At 48.6% G+C, this 20,492-nt stretch overlaps 1 protein-coding gene across 10 annotated transcripts in view; it reads left to right on the plus strand.

Moving 5' to 3' along the window:
- The window catches only part of GLIS1 (GLIS family zinc finger 1), a 237,050-nt gene that overhangs the window by 17,443 nt on the left and 199,115 nt on the right, over nucleotides 1-20,492 (plus strand). The window contains exon 1 of one of the 10 annotated variants that reach the window (XM_077956082.1): nucleotides 339-433. The exons of the other annotated variants lie outside the window; for them this stretch is intronic. The gene's annotated coding sequence lies outside the window, so the exon portion shown is untranslated. Of the gene's footprint in view, nucleotides 1-338; nucleotides 434-20,492 lie in introns of those variants that run through there. 10 annotated transcript variants of the gene reach the window in all.

The following is a 20,492-nucleotide window of genomic DNA, read 5'->3' on the forward strand; positions in this document are numbered from 1 at the left end:
TTATTTTTAGCGAAATAATGCCAAACATGGTTTTTTAAATCACCTAATAAAATAAGGCTTTAGAGAGAGCCCCTCCTCCACCGTCGCACTCCAGAGAGGCAGCTGCCTTCGGCCAGGGCTGCTGTGGTGCCCACCTCCAAGGGGCACCAGGTGTGTGGACCTGGGTTGCACAACAGCCCTGCCTTCGAATCAGTCATTTTTTTTTTTTTTTTTGTGGCATTTTCTTCCATACATCTCAGTTACAAAAATAAAAACAGTGGAAGCTAAACTTTATGTGGCATTTATGGTCCAGGCTTGCTTCAGGTGCCTTACAAATATAATTCCTTTCATTCTCCCAGCAGCCCTAGGAAGGAGTTACTGTTACTCTCCCCGATTTGCAGATGAAGAAATCAATGTGGAAGAGGAAAGGAATTAGTCCAGGGTTACGCAGCTGGTGAGTGGTGGAGCTGGGATTAGGCCACCCTAAATAAGATTTCTGCTCCTGTTCCTGGATCAAGTATACTTACTGTCTACTGGCTTCCTATTACGGTAGATGAGGATTTAGTTCTCTCTTTTTTTTTTTCTTTCAGTCATTCAGTAAATGATTTTTATTTATTTTATAAAAAATTTATAAATAAAAACTTATTTTATAAAAAAGTGATTTTTGTTTTTTCCTTTTAGTCATTTAGTATATTTTTACTGAGTACCTACTGTGTGCCAGAAACTTTTTCTTTTGAGATGAGGTCTTGTTTTGTCACCCAGGCTGGAGTGCAGTGGCATGATCTTGGCTCACTGCAGCCTGGACCTTCTGGGCTCAAGTGATCCTCCCACCTCAGCCTCTAGAGTAGCCGGGACTACAGACTGGCACTACCATGCCCAGATGATGTTGTATGTTTTGTAGTAGTGGAGTTTCACTATGTTGCCCAGGCTCAGAAACTAGTTTATTTCTTTTTAAAAATTGATACATAATAGTTGTACATATTTTTGGCTCACATGTGGTATTTTGATACATGCATACAATGTGTAATGATTGAATTGAGGCAACTGGGACATCTATCACCCCAAACATGCACCCCCTTTTATATGTTGGGAACATTCCAGTTCCTCCCCTCCAGCTATTTTGAACTATTACTGTTAACTATAGTCACCTTACTATACTACCAAATGCTAGATCTTATTCTTCTGCCTAGTTTTGTACCCATTAACCAACTTCTCTTCTTTTTTTCCTCCCCTCACCCTTTCTAGCCTCTGGTAACTGCCATTCTACCCTCTACCTCCATGAGAACAACCTTTTTAGCTCCCATGTATGAGTATGAGGAACATACGATATTTTTCTTTCTGTATCTGGCTTGTTTCACTTTACATAACGATCTCCAGTTCCATCCATATTAATGCAGATGACAGGATTTCATTCCTTCTTGGCTATAGGCAATAGTGCTGTAATAAACATGGTGATGGTATCCTTTTACTATTATTGTTATTATTATTATTTTGATAAGAGTCTTGCTCTGTTGCCCAGGCTAGAGTGCAGTGGCATGATCTTGGCTCACTGCAACCTCTGGCTTCTGGGTTCAAGCAATTCTCCTGCCTCAGACTCCTGAGTAGCTGGAATTACAGGCGTGTGCCACCACCCCTGGCTAAGTTTTGTATTTTTAGTAGAGACAGGGTTTCACCATGTTGTCCAGGCTAGTCTCGAACTCCTGACCTCAGATGATCCACCTGCCCCAGCCTCCCAAAGTGCTAGGATTACAGGCATGAGCCACTGTGCCTGGCCTTAGATATCCCTTTGATAAACTGATTTCCTTTCTTTTGGATGTATGCACAGCAGTGGGATTGCTGGATCATAGGGTAGCTCTAATTTTAATTTTTTGAGGAACCGCTATACTGTTTTCCATAATGTCTGTCCTACATTCCCACCGTGTCTGAGCATCCCCCTTTCTCCACAGAGGATTTAGTTTTCTTCAACCTCCACTCCACCCCCATCTTACTCACTGGCACTACCCCTCCCTCCTTCCTCCTGCCCCAGTTGCATCACAATTCTTTGGGACTACTGGGACTATGTGTAATGGGGTATTAATGTAGGCATTGTGGGTCTGGCTGAGTCCTAAGACAATGGATCTTAACAGTAGGTATTGGCCACTACATTCCAAAGTAGGACTTCAGGTGTGTAAACTCTGATTTTGAGATCCTTTCCTGGCTTACGCTTTGAGGACGTGAAAGGGTTGAGGTGGAAGAGCCCACAGAGAGGATTTCTTCAGAGAGAATTGTTGAGACTCTGATGTTTTCTTCCCTCATGCCTGGTGGGCAGGGAGGGAACGCTTTTTCCTTACCTCAGCTCAAGAGAGAAGGGCTTTAAGAGGATCACTCAGAGAACTGGGCACAGCCCTGGAAGCTGAGCAGTGACTGCATTTGATCCATGCCTGGAAATACGAAGCACAAAATGCTGTGGTTGGAGCCCCTGCTTGGTGGCAGAATGAGGAGAGGCGGCTGCATTGTTTCTGCCAATGATAGGGCAGAGGCTGTGTTCAAGGGACCCGGGCGGTGGTCGTTTTCAAACTGATCCTGCCCAAGGGAGCTTCTTGCCAAGTAGAGGTGAGAGGCTGGAAGTGTCCCACGGGATGCATGAGGGTGCCTGCCAACCAGGGGAGCTCCCTGGGACCCCACAGAAGTGGCCCAGGGTAACACAGTGGGCACTAAGCATCCAGGTCCACAAAGCTCCAGTGGACAGAGTCAGGGGTCTGAGACACTGACCCTGGCAGGCCCAAGGGGAGGGGAGAAGTCTGATTGTACATGAAAGTCAGACGAGATTATTAATCTGGACAGGACATCTCAATTACTAAGATGAGACTGTTCTTGGGACTAAAAAGAGTCTGGGCGATTGTTTATGGTCTAGGAATGATCCACAGAGTTAAGGGAACTTCCAGACTTCCACAGGCTTTATAGGAGTAGGGGGTGGGGATGGGGAACACGTCTGCAGATAGAGTTTTAGAAAGGACAGTGACAGTGGCGTGGGCTGGGGATGGTAAAGCTGTTTCTGTAGCACCCTCTGGAGTCTACTTTTTCAGCATGGTGGTTATGTTTGGAACAGGATGTCAAATCAAGTCGTGCACCATCAGAACTTTTCCTTTCTACTACAATTTTTTGTTTTCCTGAGGTTACATATGACGTCTTTTTTCATTTGCTTAGTTTTATTTTTTTATTTTTTTTGAGACAGAGTCTCGCTTTGCCACCCAGGCTGGAGTGCAGTGGCGTGATCTTGGCTCACTGCAAGCTCCGCCTCCCGGGTTCACGCCATTCTCCTGCCTCAGCCTCCCGAGTAGCTGGGACTACAGACGCCCCGCCACCTCGCCCGGCTAGTTTTTTGTATTTTTTAGTAGAGACGGGGTTTCACCGTGTCAGCCAGGATGGTCTCGATCTCCTGACCTCGTGATCCGCCCGTCTCGGCCTCCCAAAGTGCTGGGATTACAGGCTTGAGCCACCGCGCCCGGCCTGCTTAGTTTTATATTTTATATTTTATATGGGGCTGTTACCACTCCCCCACCCCGCTACTCCGTCAGTCTGTCAAATTCCTGTGAATCATACTTTCCTGAATGTCCAAGTGCATCCGGTTCCCTCAGTTCCATCTCTCCCGTAGTGCAGACTGGTTTAGAGGTGTGCATCCACACCTTGCTGACCTTCCGAGGCTTCTCTTCAAAACTCTCCTGTGCCCCCTGGATTCTGGTTTACTGTACATCACAAACTGACTGATTTAGGCAGAGAAGAGATTTTGTTAAAACGATGCTGAGTGACTCTCAGAATTTTCTATAAGACTAGAGAACCAGGCTTGGAAAACCGCATAGCCAAGAATCTTATCCCAAATCCCACCACAGGGCTGTCCAGTGAAAATGCTGCTGGGCCCTGGTGCACAGCTTGCATTGCTGCTGTAGTAGGGGCTGTAGCTGACTTCTCTGTTGTCATCTGTTCCAGAGTGGACCTGAGCCATCTCTCTGGAATCATGGTCTGGGGTGGATGCTTCGCATTGGCAGAGCCTAGGTCATGTGCCTGTACCTTGGCTACATGGGAGGCTTGGAAAGCAAGTTTTTTTTTTTTAACTTAAATTTTGGGTGAGCACCTGCTCTGAGTTAGGCACTCTTCTAGATGCTGGGAAGATAAGCAAATAGGCAAACATGTCTGCACTCACAGAGCTTACATTCGAGACAGGGGAAGACACTGTAATCAAGTAAACAAGGTAAATATAAAGTTTACCAAATGATGGCACAGGCTATGCAGACTATGGAGAGAAAGCAGTGAAGGGAGATGGAGGCCTGCTGAGTTACAGTGCAGTCAGGATAGGGTGACATTTAAGCAGAGACAGAGGATCTGCAGGATCTGACATTTTCAGTGACTGTGTGTATGTGTGTGTGTGTGTGTGTGTGTGTATTGGGTGAAGTGGGGGTTTTGCCTTATAAGGTGAATAATTTTCCTAGTAGAAGAAGTGTGTTCAGATGCTAGGCACCCTCCAAAAAGGCAAATGTGCTTTGCATTGTGTTTTCCTTCTTCTTGGTTTAGCCCCATAATTTGCTGGAGTGTATCCTGCAATGGCTTGGTGAGAAAGGTGAGTAGGTGTGTATGTCTGAAAGTGTTTCATTACTGATGGATAGTGTGGCTGGGTAATTTTAATAAGAGTGAATCTTTAAATGTTTACCATGTGCCAGGCACTGTCATCACTGCTTTACGTGGATTAATTCATCCTCACATCAAAGAGGTGATAGAGATTATTATTGTGCCCATTTTATTGATGAGGAAACTGAGACCCAGTGAGGTAAGTACCTTGGCCGTGATCACAGCTGGTAAGTAGCAGGTCTAGGATTTGAACTTGGGCCATCTGGCGTCAGGACGGATCCTGTCAAGAATTTTGAAGGAAAATCCCATTGTCTTCCAGCTTCCCACATTGCTGTTGAAAGTCCAATGCCATGATGATTTATGATACTTGCTCTAGACTCTGCATTTCCTCCACTCTACCCCATCAGTTTTTCTAGATGGTTTATGAATTTTCTGTCTATCTCTGGTGTTCTGAAATTTTCTGTTGATGTGGGGTTTTTTCCATTCATTGGGCTGGATACTTGGCGGGCCCACTGTTTCTGGAGACTCATGACCTTCAGTTCTAGACAGAGTATTAGTTCTTTGACATTTTTTTTCATGTAATTTCTCTACTACTGGTTTCTAGAAATCCCCCTAGTTGCCTGTTTGGCTTTCTGTATTGATCCTCTACATTTCTTAGGTTTTTATAATACCTAGCTCTTTGTCTTTTTGATCTGTTTTCGGAGAGTTTCTTTGACTCTTTTTCCCATTTTCTTTTTTATTTTAGTTATTTTTAGGTTGCAAAAGCACTTTCATGCATTGTGCCTCCATTTATGGATGCAATATCTTATCATACCTCTCTGAGGAGATTTTTAGGATTTTAAACCATCTTTTTCCTTATTCCCTGTGTTCCTATTTTCCATTCATTTCATTAGAGTTCCACTTGTTGATTGTTGTTGTTCCTTTCAGGTTGAGGGTTTTCCTCACATGCTATGATGACTCTCTGGCCATATGAGGATGTCAGAGCTACTGACCCTCCCCTTTCCCCTGATGGTCACCCGCTTGTCCTCACTTCCTTCCTTGCCTAGCTTAGTGTTCATTATGATTACACCTCCCCAAGCACCTTCAACCCTCTGCCTCCCTCTCCCCCTGTTGTTCTCACCGTTGGGCCCCTACCCTAGTTAAGATCGAATCGCCTGTAGCTTTCTGTCAAATGGCGCTAGAGGAGACACACAGCACCCTAAAAGAGCCCAGTCTGTATCTGGGAGTTCAGAGCTCTGGCAAATACTCTCCAAGCCTTGCCTCCCGCTTCTCTGCGGGAGCTGGCAATGCCCCTCCTCTATCAACAGCCAAACCATCCCAGGGCTTTGCATCCACCCTCCTACTTCCTCGGAGACTGTGACTGCGTGCTTCTGCTGTGACCTTACCTGCAGTGCGACTCTCGCCCTCTCCAGGGGTCACTCCTATTGGCATACAGCTGTGCTCTAGGACCTGCCAGCTCAAAAAGCAAAGCCACCATGCCTTCCTGCAACTCATCCCCCTCCTGCCACTGCCCCATTCTCCACTTCTGTTTGCAGCCTTCCTTCCCTCACTTCCCATTCTCTGTCCTACTCAGTCCACCGACTGCTCTTGTCAGGTCCTCCACGGCCTCCATGGGGCCAGATCTGGTCACCCTGTCTGCCTGTATCTCACTTGTCCTCTCAGTAACATTAGGCACAGTGACCATTCCTGGTGGGCCCTGGCCGTCTCCCTGCACCAGCAGCCCCTTCCTGCCACCCCCTGCTGGCGTCCCCACCTCAGTCCTGAACCTGTGCACACTGCCTGGTCTGAGTGGTTGCAGGAGTCTCTTCATTGGTCTCCCAGCTGCCACCCTTGCCTCTCTGTGTTCTGTACCCAGCAGCTGGTGTAAATGCATATTAAGATGTCAGTCATTCGACAGCGTCACTGTTGAAAGCCCTCCATCTGCCCTCTGTTCTCCTGCCCTGGCCTCCAAGGCAGATGCAGTGTCCCTGCTTGTCCTCCACATGACTCTGCCTCTTTTGCCACACTTGGACCACACTGACCTTGCACTAGGGCCTTTGCATGGCCCATTCCCTCCGCCTGGTGTGCTTTTCCAGCTCACCTGCCCACCATGGTAGACTCTGGACTTTTCTGCTTACATATCACCACCCAGAAGGGCCTTCTCTGATCACCCTGTTTCTTTGTGTTATTTTACTCAAGAATGTAGACTTGACCAGGCACGGTGGCTCACACCTGTAATCGCAGCACTGTGTGGGGCTGAGGTGGGCAGAATGCTTGAGCCCAGGAGTTTGAGACCAGCCTGGGCAACATAGTGAGACCTTGTTGCTACAAAAAATAAAAAAATTAACTGGGCCTGGTGGCATGCACCTGTAGTCCCAACTACTTGGGAGGCTGAGGCAGGAGGATTGCTTGAGCCCAGGAGGTCAAGGCTGCAGTGAGGCATGATTGTGCCATTGCACTCCAGAGTGAGACTCCGTCTCAAGTAAATAAATACATAAATAAATAAAAATAAATTTAAGAAAAGAGTAAAGACTTAATTTTAAGAAGGAGGACTCCATGGGAAGCAGGCCCTGCCTAAAGCAGTGCTTGCTGTACAGTGGGTCCTGATTCCGAGTGGGTGGCACATCCATTGCTGCCCCTGTCCATCTCAGTGATGGTCACACTGGGTGTCCATCTCCCCAGGGAGCAGGGCCACACTTAATTCATCTCATCTCAGCACGGGGCCTGGCACAGCCTCTAAAGAGGCTTGGCCACTATTTGTAGGAAAAACTGCACTTCTTGTTAATCTCACGTGAGCCCTAGTTTTGATGCTGCCAGCAGCTGGTACAGTGAAAAAGAAGGGGCTGCCAGGAGTCAGATCATCGTGAACCGGAATTTTCACACTGTCTTGAGGACCAGGCGGGCTATTTTTGTAAGATCTCTCAGTTTTCTCCTCTATGAAATGGGGTTGATAATCCATGTCCCAGCTCCTGGTAAGGCTCAGGTGAGATACTGGGTAAAAAAGTACTTACATTTTTTTAATACAAAACTCCAATAAAAGGGTATTTGCATAACTCATTCTGCAGTTGAAATGCAGTTACCATTTATGGAGCACCCCTGTGCTATAATCAGGTGCTGTTCTCATGTTTATGTAGCTCATTTAATCTTTTCAACACTCTTGCGAGGCTTCTGGTAATTTTGCAGCTGAAGGAGCTGAGACTCAGAAGATGAATGACTTGCTGGTGATTCTTGGAGCTTGTGGGTGCCTCTGTTTTCTTAGGCTCAGCCCAGTCTCCTGCTGACTTTGGACCTTGTTTGTCTTTCTAACAACAAAACCCCAAATTGCTGTTTCCGGTTTCTTTCTTATCTTTCTTCACTTAGTAACTTTGTGGAGAAGGGGGAGGTTGGAGACAGTGGAGGGAAATGGGGAAAAGGTGTTAGAAATTGCCCTGTCCAGCCACACACCCCAAAGCTGGGGCACAGATGAGGCCCTCAGGGGGCTGGGGTGTCCTTCTGTGGGAGTCTGTCTACACCCTCTGGATTAGCAAATGGCTTTCAGGGAGAGTTAGGTACCATCTTAGGAGCTATCCCCACCCTGTTTTAAAAAGTCTTTTCTCCTTTATCTCTTTCCTTTACTTCTTTCTTGGTCTCTGGTGTGCCTCTCTCTCTCTCTCTCTCTTTTTGAGGTAGGGTCTTGCTCTATCACCCAGGCTGGAGTTGCAGTGGTGTAATCACAACTCACTGCAGCCTCAGCCTCCCGGGCTCAAGTGATCCTTCCACCTTAGCCTCCTGAGTAGCTGGGAGTATAGGTGTGCGCCAGTAAGTCCAGGTAGTTATTTTTTAAAAAAAATTTTGGCAGAGATGGGGTCTCACCATGTTGCCCAGGCTGGTCTTGAAGAGACGAGGTCTTACCGTGTTGCCCAGGCTAGTCTTGAAGAGATGGGGGTCTCACTGTGTTGCCCAGGGTGGTCTTGAAAAGATGGGGTCTCACCATGTTGCCCAGGCTGGTCTTGAAATCCTGGCATGTCTCTGTCTCTGTTTCCATTTTGTCACCTCTTCTTTCTACAGCGTCTCTGTTTCCTTCCTTTTTAGTGTTTCTCTTGATACTGTCTCTATTTCTGACTTTCTCTTTTTTCCCTCTGCATCTTACCTTGGTTTCTGTCTGCCTCACTTTTTGTCTGTGTTTTTTCTTCCTCTTGGTTTCTGCCTTCCTGGGTCCATATTCACATTTGGGCTCCTTTTACCTGCTATTTCTGGCAGTGCCACGTTTGCAGTTGTGTTAAAGGGGAGTCCATGTTGTAGCCCACCGCCAATGATGGCTCTTACCTGCACCTGAACTGCCTAGAAATCAGAGCCTGGGTAGGACCAGACAAAGCCTCACATGATCAGGTCCTGGGGCACTCGGGAGAAGTGCAGGCTCTGCGAGCCACTTCTACCAGCCTTATGGGTGGGTCTGAGAACCACCCCACTGCCTGTGACCTTATTCAGTTAGGGGATGCTTGCTGACCTCTCCTTTGTGCCAAGTCCTGTGCTGGGCCCTGCCTTCAAAGGACTCCTGATAAGGATATGGATTCAGAGCCTGCTTGTTGTGACCAGAGCTGCACAGGTATTACCAGTTGTACACACAGGAGACCTGCAGGGCCTTTATGAATCACCTGCAGATTCAGGCTTCTTGGCAGCAGGTTGCTGGAGCCCGGCTTTGAATGATGAGGAAGCCCTTTACTAGATGGTGAGCAGGGAGGAAGGCATTCTGGGACCTTGCTATCTAGTGTGTGGTTTGTGGACCAGCAGCATTGGCATAGCCTGGGCGCTTCTTAGAAATGCAGAATCTCAGCCTCAGCCCAGACCTACTGTATCAGAATCTGATTTTCACAAGGTCTCTGGGTGATTCGTGTGCGTATTGAAGCCTGAGAAGCACTGCTTTAGGCAGACTGTCTGTGCAAAGGCCTGGTAGAAGGGAAAGAGCTGGTGTGTTGGGCAGTGGGGAGGAATTTGGTGTTGCCAGAGCAGAGAAGGGCCAGAATGAAAATTGGATTCAAACAGTGGCTGAAAGTGGCCAGAATGGGCCAGAAAAGAAGATTGGACTCAAATTGTGCTGGGACTTCAATGACTCTCTAAGGATGAGAACAGAGCTGGGGCATTGCCTGCTCCTTCCCAGAACCCAGACTCACAGACCCACAGGCTGCCATGCTAGTGAAGGCCTGTAGCAATCATCAGGCCCTGCCTTCCCGTTAGATGAATGGGGAAACTAAAGCCCAGAGATCCCAGGTGACTTGCTTAAGGCCACACAGCAAATCAGAGGAGGGACTGGACTCCAAACCCATGGCTCTGTGACACCACAGCTAGTGCTCTTTTGGGAAAGTGTTATGTGATAACAATGACTGCCACTTGTGAAGGTTATGCTGCATGCCACACACTGAACCAAGAGATTTCCATTGGGCTATGAAACAGTTCATTTCCCTATTGTGATCTCCATTTAACTGACAGGAGACTAAGGCTCTGAGAGGTGAAGTCACTTGCTTAAGGACTAATAAAAGAAAGAGCTGTGCTCTGAACTTAGCTTGGCGGGCCCCGGGGCCTGAGCTCCCTGCTGTGCTCTCCCCACCTGGAGGAGAAGCAGACACAGGTCAGCTTGAACCTGGAGGCAGCAGGAAGGCACAGAGGCTTTTATTTGTTTGTTTATTTATTTATTTACTTGCTTATTTATTTACCTTTTAAGTTTTACCTTCCTTTTTTCTTTTGTTTTTAATTGACACATAATGATTGTACATATTGATGGGGTCCGCTGTGATGTTCTGATACATGTGTACACTGTGTAATGATAGAGGCTTCCACGCAGGGCAAGGACATGGTTAGGCCTGGGCTCCGGGAAGATCACAAAGGTGTGGTGGTCACCAAGCGCTTGGTGTGGACTCGGATGAGCAGGTTCCTTCCTTAGTTTACTCATCTGTGGGGTTTGCATGGCAGTTCCAGTGGAGGGTCGAGGGTCTGTTCTGTGTCTGACTTCGGGTGCACCGTGCTGTGACTGTAGAGGTGCTGGTGGGTGGCTTGGCCTTGGACCCACCAGCGTTTTCCTTTTGACCTGTGATAGGGTGTGAGTGGTTTCAGACTTGGGGTGTGGGGTACGGGTGTGTGTCGTCAGAGAAACTTAACTTCAGGAAGGCGGAGGGGTGGCAGTTCTGTTGGGGGAGGGGCTGGTCAGCCCCTCCAGCTTGGCCACCATCGCTGACTCCTTCCCACATGTGATTCTGATTAGGGGGCCTGTGTAAAAGTTACCTAAACACCACTCTAATTACTCTGTTTAGGAACATTCACATGCGTGGGAGGGTGCCTGGCACTGGCTTCCCACATGTGCTGGGGGTCTGCGGGAGGCACCACGTTTGCACGAGCGTGACAGGCCCTGTGTCGGAGCTTCACGGCCACCTGGGGCCGGGGAGCCTGCCGGAGGAGCTCGGAGAGCGCGTCCCTGGGGTTCTCCCGCCCTGGCAAGCAGAGGGGTAGGACTGACCATTCTAGGCCCTTCTTGTTGAAAATTTCTCATCCCCCCTGTGAAGTAGATGTTATTGTCCCCATGAAGAATGATACAGAGCCTCGGAGGAATTTATGAGCAACAGGGTGCGTGATTTGGAGTCAGCAATACTGGTCCTCTCACTTGGGCAAGTCCCTTCACCTCTTTGAGCTGCAGTTGTTCATCTGTCTGAGACCACCTGCCTCACAGGCTTGTTATGAAGACGGAATGAGATAGAGCATGCGAGAGGACGTGACATATCTGACCAGGGCCACCGTATCGCACAGCCCCCAGGGGCTCCACGCTATGGCCCTGCGGCCGTGCCCAACCCTTAGGTATGAAATGTGAAAGGCCGTGGGCTGCTTATTTCATTTACAGTCTAGAGGGGGATGCCTCCAGGTAGAGAATGATTCAGAAAGCCCCTCAGAGATGGAGACGGGTGGTATTTGGGGGACTTGGGAGAGCCTAGGGCAGCACCCTGGATTCTTCGGGGGTTGAGAAAGAAGGAGCTCATCTTCTAAGCTGAATGGGCAGTCCCAGCTGGGGTTTGTAGCTGGTGGACTGTCAGTGTGTGGGCAGCATGAATCCTCAGGGAAATTGTGATGTGGGCAAAGGTCTCTGGTGACTTGTACTTTACCCCACCTGTTCTGTACAAGTGTCCCCCTCCCATCCTTCTGTACATCTGAGGGGACTCCCATGTCCCTTTATACCTGTCCCCTAACCAGTCTCCCAACAATAAGGCTTTCACCCATCCAGCCGTCCACTCCATCTTCATGCCTGTCTGTGTGAACATCTATATCTTCATCCACCCACCCAGTCACTGAGCAGCAGACTTTCACCATGCCTGTCACGTACTCTGCTCTAGCTCTGCACTACGCTATGCAGAGATGAATGGGAACTGCCTCTGTGGGGTTCATGGAAGTAGGCTTGGCTTTCTGTCACTGACATTAAGGAGGGCCCATCAACACCCTGACTTTCCTTTAAAAATGAATCAGATAGGAGAATAAAGACGAATGAGTCTTTCCCTTCCATCTGTACACCTCCTTGTCCATTTGCCCATTTACCCATTCATGAACCCAGCTGTCTAACCCACCCACCCATCTATGTAACCAGCCAGGAAGCCATTTAACTGCCAGGAATCACCAACTTACCCATCAACCCATTCACCTTCACCTTCACACCATCAGCAAGTATCTATCTATCTATCTATCTATCTATCTATCTATCTATGCACGCGTGCACGCGCACACACACACACACACACACACACATATATATATTTACATCATAGTATTTAAGTTAACAAGCATATTTTTAAGATCCCAATATGTGCGAGGCACTGTATCAGATTCTGGGGCAAGCAAGTGACTTGGACTTGATTTTAAAGTCCCTTCCATCTCTGACTTATGTAAATACAGAAGCATAGGAAGGAATCCTACTCTCATTTATTCAACAAATCCATATACTCAATAAATAGTTGTTGAGCCCCACTCTGTACCCAAAGTCAAATACTGTGGTGAACAAGACAGATGATCTTTGACTTCATGGAGTTTACATTCTAGTGGAGGAGACAGTAGACAAGTAAATGAATAAATCATGATTGTGGTAAGTGCCCCTGTGTGTTGGGTACGGGCAGGCTCCCCGAGGGAGCTTGCAGTCTTGTTGGTGGTGAGACAGGTATGCACAAAGATAACACTGCCTGGCTCTGCCAGTGTGTGCTGTGTTCCGGATGGAGTGCACTTTAACCATAAGGACTGCAGGTGGTCAGAGGGGCAGCCAGGGAGAACTTCCTGGAGAGGAGAAGCCAGAGGTCAGCCTGGGGATGGACCAGGAAGTAAGCTGGGTCACAGCACTGGGGGACCTGCCAAAACCTGTGCCAACATGCCTTTTGTTCCTGAGTTACCTTCTTGATGCCCAGGAAATGGGAATTAGCCTTGCCGCTGACTTGCTAGGTGACACCAGTCCCATGCACACTCAGCCCCAGTACCAGAACCACCAAATGAAGGGGTTGGAATGGATGAGTTGCAAAATCTCCTGGACCATGACTCTGAGATCTATGAATTCAGTTAAAAGGGGAGATATATTAATATTATATTTCATGGTGGCATTCTTGAATATTAATACTAGTATATTAATACTATTTTGAGTAATAATCCTTGTGACAATCCTGTCAGGGAAGAAGTACTTGGCTGATGTACTCCACTTGGCTGATGAAAAAACTGAGTCCACTCTGTCAAGCTGTCTTTAGCTTTGCTTTCCTTTATTTATTTATTTTTTTGAGACAAAAGTCTTGCTCTGTTGCCGCCCAGGCTGGAGTGACACGATCTCGGCTCACTGCAAGCTCCACCTCCTGGTTTCAAACAATTCTCCTGCCTCAGCCTCCCGAGTAGCTGGGACTACAGGCACCCACCACCACATCCAGTAAGTTTTTTGTATTTTTAGTAGAGACGGGGTTTCAACATGTTAACCAGTCTCGATCTCCTGACCTCGTGATCCACCCACCTCAGCCTCCCAAAGTGTTGGGATTACAGGTGTGAGCCACTGCGCCCAGCGCTTTGCTTTCCTTTCAAAGCTCTGGGGAGAGCTTCACCAGGTTGGATGGCTTTGCATGTCTGAAAGCACAAGCCTGGAGTGGGGCACACACTAGGGGTACATGAGCGCCTTCTTTGTCTAGTATCTCATTTAAGATGATAAATGTTGGCCAGACATGGTGGCTCACGCCTTTAATCCCAGTACGTTGTGAGGCTGAGGCAGGAGGATCCCTTAAGCCCAAGAGTTTGAGACCAGCCTGGGCAGCATACTGAGACCCTATCTGTACAAAAGATAAGATGGTAAATGCTCACTTTCATTTCTTTTTGGGGGAAAAAATCAATAAATGGTTTTGATTTCTTTTTCTTTTCTTTTTTTTTTTTTTTGAGATGGAGTCTTGCTTTGTCGCCCAGGCTGCAGTGCAGTGGTGCAATGTCAGCTCACTGCAACCTCTGCCTCCCAGGTTCAAGTGATTCTCCTGCCTCAGCCTCCCGAGTAGCTGGGACTACAGGCGCTCACCACCATGCCTGGCTAATTTTTGTATTTTTAGTAGAGACAGAGTTTCAGCATATTGTCCAGGCTGGTCTTGAACTCCTGACCTCGTGATCCACCCGCCTTGGCCTCCCAAAGTGCTGGGATTACAGGTGTGAACCACCGCACCCGGCAGGTTTTGATTTCTTTAATAGCAAGAATCTTGCAACAGAACATGTTGTTAACTGCTTTCCTATTAGATGAGGATCAGACAAGTTGCAGATAATAGCCTCATGGTCCTAAATGGCAGCTGGGACTTGAACTCTAGGTTGTGTGACTCCCCATACCTCGTCCTCATCTTCTTTCTCCCTGCTTCCCCAGCCTCCATTTCAGGTCTTCAGAACAGCCTGGGAAGGTGCCAGGGAAGGAAGGGGACTGGAAGGGAGGAAGGAGGGCTTTTATCATATTATCCTTTCCTGCATCCCCCATATGAGGAAAATGGGGGGTGGGGAGAATGTCCTTTCTTTTAAAAAAGAAGCTTCTGGGGCTCTAGGAGTCTTTCTGCAGAGGAGAAATCTAGGTTTTGGTCCAGCCAGGAGCACTTAGTGATTTGACAGGTGCTGGTGAGGCAGATTCTTTTGTTGAAGGGCTTTTCGTGCACTATGCTAACGGGCCAGCCCCAGCTTCCCTATTAATTATGAACATTTAGAAATGTTTCTGAGTATACCCCGAGTTCCTGCTCGTGAAACTCTGCAGGTCAGAGGCCACATGTGTTTTGATTTTCTTATTTGAGGTATTATGTGTTCAAGGTAGATTTATGCTACAACCTTTGTTTATTGACTTGTACTTTTGCCTGTGAACCTAATGGAACATGACAGACGATATTTACAAGGCACGTGTTTCCGATTAAATCATGTGAGACATTAAAGGCCGATAAATGAAAGCCCCTTTGAAAGGCCAGGTTCAGAGAGAAGGAAGCAGTCCCTGGTGGGGCCTTTAAGGTGGAGTCACCCCCTCAGCTGGTTGCAGAAAATGCTGAAGGTGGCAGGCGGTCCCTTTGCTGGGATAGGACTGTTTGTCACCACTTCCCATCTAGGGACCTAGGCTGCATAGAGGTCTGAAGGACAGAAAGAGTCCCTCTTCCTCTCAACCATCTAGGAAAGAGGGAAGGGAAAAGAACGTATGTTTTTTGAGCACCTACTGTGTGCCAGACTCTGTCATGTAAGTGCTTTCCTACAGAGACCAGCCCGTCAGCCTAACAACTCTGAGGTTGTTACCATCTTGAAGGGGAATCAGAATGGCATGGGGCTAAGAATGTTGACTGCAGTTTGTAGGAAGCTTCCAGGTCCCCGCTATGTCATTCACTGTCTTTGACACTGGGCAAGTTACTTAACCTAAGCCTTGGTTCCTTGGTCACCTGTAAAATGAGCATAATAATAATATCGATCCCTTAGGTGTGCCCCAGAGTACATTAGCCAATATTATCGTTATTAAAGATAAACTGAGGCACTTTTCAAGGTCACTGCATATAGGGGATGGCAGCAGAATCCAGTCCTTCTGATTCCAAAGCCTTTCCCGAGGCTGCTCCGGTGGGAGGTGTGGGGACAGCAGATGGCCAGCAAGGGTTGGCCTGGCTGCCTGCTGCACCAGTTCCTGGGGTATTCCCTTGGCCTTCCTCGGACTTCCCGGGAGCATTGATGGGAAAGCTCAGTGGCAGGATTAGCCTAATTGGGAGTCTTTCCGCGGAGGCTAATTAAAGGATTTGGGTAAATATAAAAAGTGGAAACAGCTTGGGATGGAAGGCTCCCCTCACCTCCCTTCTTTCCTTTCCTCCCTTCTTCTGCCTCCTGTTGTCTCAGAAGGAGTCTGGGGTTGGCAGCTGCTGTCTCAGGACTGAGCACAGCCAGAAAACTCACCTTTTTTTTCTTTTCTGCACACCTGGTGGCAGGTGACCTGAGAACTAATGAGAGCAAGATGGGATTTTCTTTTCATATTTAAATGTCTCAGTGGGACCTCTAACTAGCTTACCAGTTGTTTTATAGGAGCAGAAGCTGCAGAGAAGAGAGAAGGAAAGATTCCTCCCCACTCCAACTCCCCAAGAGGAAAAGTTTGCTTTTGACAACATTGACTTTCTCTAACATCCTGTATTGATCAGCACTTGCCATTTCCCTGGAGATTTGCTGCCTGATTTTTATTTAGATGCAGAGTGAGGGAGGAATCTGTGGGGATGGGGAAGCTGCCTTTGGAGTCAGCCAGCTTGGATTTACCCTCTGGCTGTATCACTGCCACTTGCCAGGAGGCACCTTGGGCAGGTGGCTCTCTCCTCCCAGGGCTTGGTGTCATTGTATGATACATGGTAGCTGTGGGAATCAAATGCGATAGTAGCTGTGGAAGTTCTGAACTGGGCCCCCACACTGAGTTAGAATCTGCTAGATCTTCCCAGGAAGCAGCATGAGGCCTTGGAAAAGCCCTGAGAAGCAAAATGCCTCCTTCACTCGTTGGCGCAATGCTGTTGGGTGCGCGTTGGGGGCAGGTGTGGGTTCATGCGCTCCCTCTTCATTTCTCCTCCCCTGGCCTCACTTTACTCATCTGCAAAATGGGGAGGAGACTCTCTTTTCTGCCTCCCATGAGGTGGTGCCTGTGAAAGCAGCTGGCAAGCTGCAACCCCTGTAAATTCAGTAATGCTAACAACCATCATGCCTCATGTGGAGGGTTACAGACAGTAGTGGCCTCCTTTAACTTCCGCTCTCGCTCACTACGAGCCAGTGCTTGGAGAGGAAGTGACTTGCTCCAGGTTTGGGGGCTGCTAGAGCCACAGAGCCAGGGGCTAAACTGAGGTCTGCCCCGCTGAAGGCCAGGCTGCCCTCCGGCTCCCCTTGGAGAGACCCTGGGCTCCCTGACATGGAAAGCAATGGGCTCATACACAGTACGCTCCTCAAGCTCCCTCTGCCCTAAATGAACTCTCCTCCCTGCCCCTTCTCTCCCTTCCTTTCCCCTCCCTCCCACTTCCTCACCACAGTTTATCTGCTCACCCAGGCCCAGGGCGGCAGGGCTGTGTATGGTGCAAGGTGGGGAGTCCACTGAATTAAAAGACCCCATGAGGGCAGGGACTGGCTCAACAAGCAAGCGAATGGCCCTGCCACTAATTCTGTGTGTCCCCTTGGGTAAGTTACTTCCCCTCTCTGTGCCCTGACTTCTTCATCTGTAAGACAGGATGGCTAATGCCTGCCTTATTCCTGCCATAAATTTGTGTAAGGGGTGGAAAGTAGTGCTGACAGCGAGCAGGCGGGAACCGCTGGAAAGTGCCATTCGGCAAGGTGCTGTTTCAGACCTGGTGGTCCTGGGGGAGCACCCCAATTTCTGCAGTGTTGGCTGTGGGCAAACATTGCTTCCAAGTGGAGAGAGAAGATTTTTGAAAGGCCACGTATCATCTTAAATGCACAAGTGCCACTGAGGGAGAAGGGTTGTTTGTTTAGTAGGCAACACTGATTCTCAGAACAAGCTAAACAAATCCCCCTTATTGAAGAATGTTGCTCTGGGCTAGGCTTGATTAAAATAGGAAAATCTAAGAGGCTTAAATGTGTGCGGTTTTGGTTGTGGAGGGATCAGGAGTGCTTCGCCCTGCCCTGCGTCTTGCTGGACGTGGTCATTGAGTTGTGAGGCTACCAAAGGTCTGTGTAGTGATGGGCCCATCCAGCACCGATTTTACCAATGAGGGGCCGGAAAGCCGTCCCGGCCCAGGCAGGCAGTATTCTGAGCGCCTCCCTCTGGGCTCTGAATGCCTTGGGTTAGGAGGTTTGTGTCCAGGGCTGTTTGGAGACTAGTTTGCTCTGTGAACTCTTTGGGTCAAGGGCTGTCCTATTGCCTTGATCTATTTGGAAAAGTGAGGACTCATGCTTTTTTTTTTTTTTTTTGTAGAGACAGGTTCTCACTCTGTCATCCAGGCTGGAGTGCAGTGGTGTGATCATAGCTCACTGTAACCTTGATATCCTGGGTTCAAACAATTCTCCTGAGTAGCTAGGACTATAGTTGTGCATCACCACGCCTGGTTAATTTTAAATTTTTTTTTTTTTTTTTTTAGAGATGGGGTCTTGCTATGTTGCCCAGGCTGGTTTAAACTCCTGGCCTCAAACAATCCTCCTGCCTTGGCCTCTTAAAATGTTCAGATTACAGGCATGAGCCGTTGCACCCGGCCTGACTCATGCTTTTGAGCAGCTCTGGGTGCCAGGGCCTGTACCAGGTGCCCCATGTATGAGTCTCTTTTACACCTCTCTGTCTCTGTTTCCTCATCTGTGAAATGGGGATAATAATAGTACCTACTTCGTAGAGTGGTGGTAAAAATAAAGTGGGGTTAATACATAGAAAATGCGTAGAACAGTGCCAAACACAGAGCAAATAGGCAATAAACGTTGGCTTCCACCAGGGCCCTGCCAGGGAAGGATGAGGTAAGTCTTTACATCTAACGTAGCAGAGGCTCAAAGAGCTGAAGCCACTTGCCCATGCTGGCGAGTGGCAGAGCAGAGGTTGGGGAACCTAGGTCTGGCCGACTTTGAAGCCAGAGAAGATCTGTTGAGCAGATGAGAGCCTTGATGCCACAACGCTCAGCAGAGGCCTTTTGGGTGTCAGGAGAACCCCCTCAAGAGGACAGGCCGTGATGGCCTTCAGTGCCATGCTCCCACAGCCCTGTGGGCAGGCCCCGTTTCTGCAGACAGGATCCTGAGGCCTGTGGGTGGATGTTAGCAGACTGGTCAGGGTAGGCTCTTTGTTTTATGACCTTGCAGGGAATGTGACCAGAGTCTTCTGTGGCTGAGGTCCCAAGGCAGACCTTGCTGACAGGGTTCCTCATTAATTGGGCTGGGTTGAGTTTCAGGGCAAACTGTCAAGTGGCAGTAACCCCTGCCCTGGAGAGTAGCCCCCTCCCCTCACATCCTGCTATCTGAGGTTGTTGCTGTGAATGTGACCCACAGCAGTGATAGGGAAACTCTGGCCTGTGGCCAGGTGGCTCTGGGTCAGCCATCTCTCTCTCCTGTTCCTGCCCTGTCTAGAAACCCCTGCCACCCTCTCCCAGCAGGCCACAGCTCCCCTACCTGGAACCCGGGGGCACGCTCATGTGTGCTAATGTGTACTGCATGCTTACCCTGTGCCTGGCACTGTTCTGAGCACTTTCTTTGTGCCAACTCACCACTGCCCTGTGAGTAGGTTCTATTCTTATCCCCATTTTACAGGTGAGGAGAAAGCCTTGGCATCCTCCTGGAGAGGCAGTCTGGTAAGGGGAGGAGCACTGACCTTGGAGTTCCAGCCATAGCCCCTTCTGACCCCACAGCACCCTGCTGCTGTGATGGCAGGGAGTAGAAAGGGATCTGCCATAAAAGTCACCTACGTGGGCAAATATAGGAGCGGGGAAACGGGAAGCCTGCCTGCTTTCCATGAACATTTGTTAAATGCCAACTCTCTGCCTGGGCTGACTGTGGAGGAAGCTGGACTTTTTTTTTTTTTTTGAGATAGAGCCTTGCTCTGTCACCCAGGCTGGAGTGCAGTGGTACAATCTCAGCTCAGTGCAACCTCTGCCTCCTGGGTTCAGGTGATTCTCATGCCTCAGCCTCCAGAGTAGCTGGGACCACAAGCGCCCACCACCATGCCTGGCTAATTTTTGTATTTTTAGTAGAGATAGGGTTTCTCCATGCTGGGCAGGCTGGCCTCAAACTCCGGACCTCAAGTGTTCCACCAGCCTCAGCCTCCCGAAGTGCTGGGATTACAGGCGTGAGCCACCACGCCCGGCCCAGTTCTTTCATTTTCAAACAAAGTACGTTTGCAGCAGTGTCTCTTTTCACGCAGGAGGCAGAGGGTCCTAGTGGTTAAGAGCCAGGGCCCTGGAGCCAGACTCTAGCTTAGATTTGAATCCTGATTCTACCACTTACCAACTTGGGCAGTCATTTCTTTCTATGCCTCAATTTCTGCATCTGTAAAATGGGGCCACAATAGGGCTTAGAACAGTACCTGGCATGCCATGAGCACTCTCAGTAAGTGTTCCTTTTGACAGCGGAGGAGGGTGTTGGACAGCCGGGAGCTCTGGGAGGTTCTGAATCCCAAATTTCCTCTTCTTGGGGGAAGAAGACTCTTCCTGAGTCAGGAGTTCAGAACCCTGCCTAATCCACAATGAGACGGTACTTCACACCCACTAAAATGGCTGTCATCAAAAAGACAGTAACAAGAGTTGGCAAGAGTGTGGAACAGTTGGAATCCTTATACACTGCTGGTGGGACTGTAAATGGTGCTTTTGCTGCGGAAAATAGTCTGGTAGTTCCTCAAAAGGTTACCATTTGACATAGTTACCATTTGACCCCCCAGCTACACTCCTAGGTTTACACCTAAGAGAATTGAAAGCATGTGTCTCCCTGAAACTTGTACCAAAACGTTAATAGCAGTATTATTCATCATAGCCAAA

This window comes from Macaca mulatta, chromosome 1 (assembly GCF_049350105.2).
Source record: "Macaca mulatta isolate MMU2019108-1 chromosome 1, T2T-MMU8v2.0, whole genome shotgun sequence".
Classification (NCBI taxonomy): domain Eukaryota; kingdom Metazoa; phylum Chordata; class Mammalia; order Primates; family Cercopithecidae; genus Macaca; species Macaca mulatta.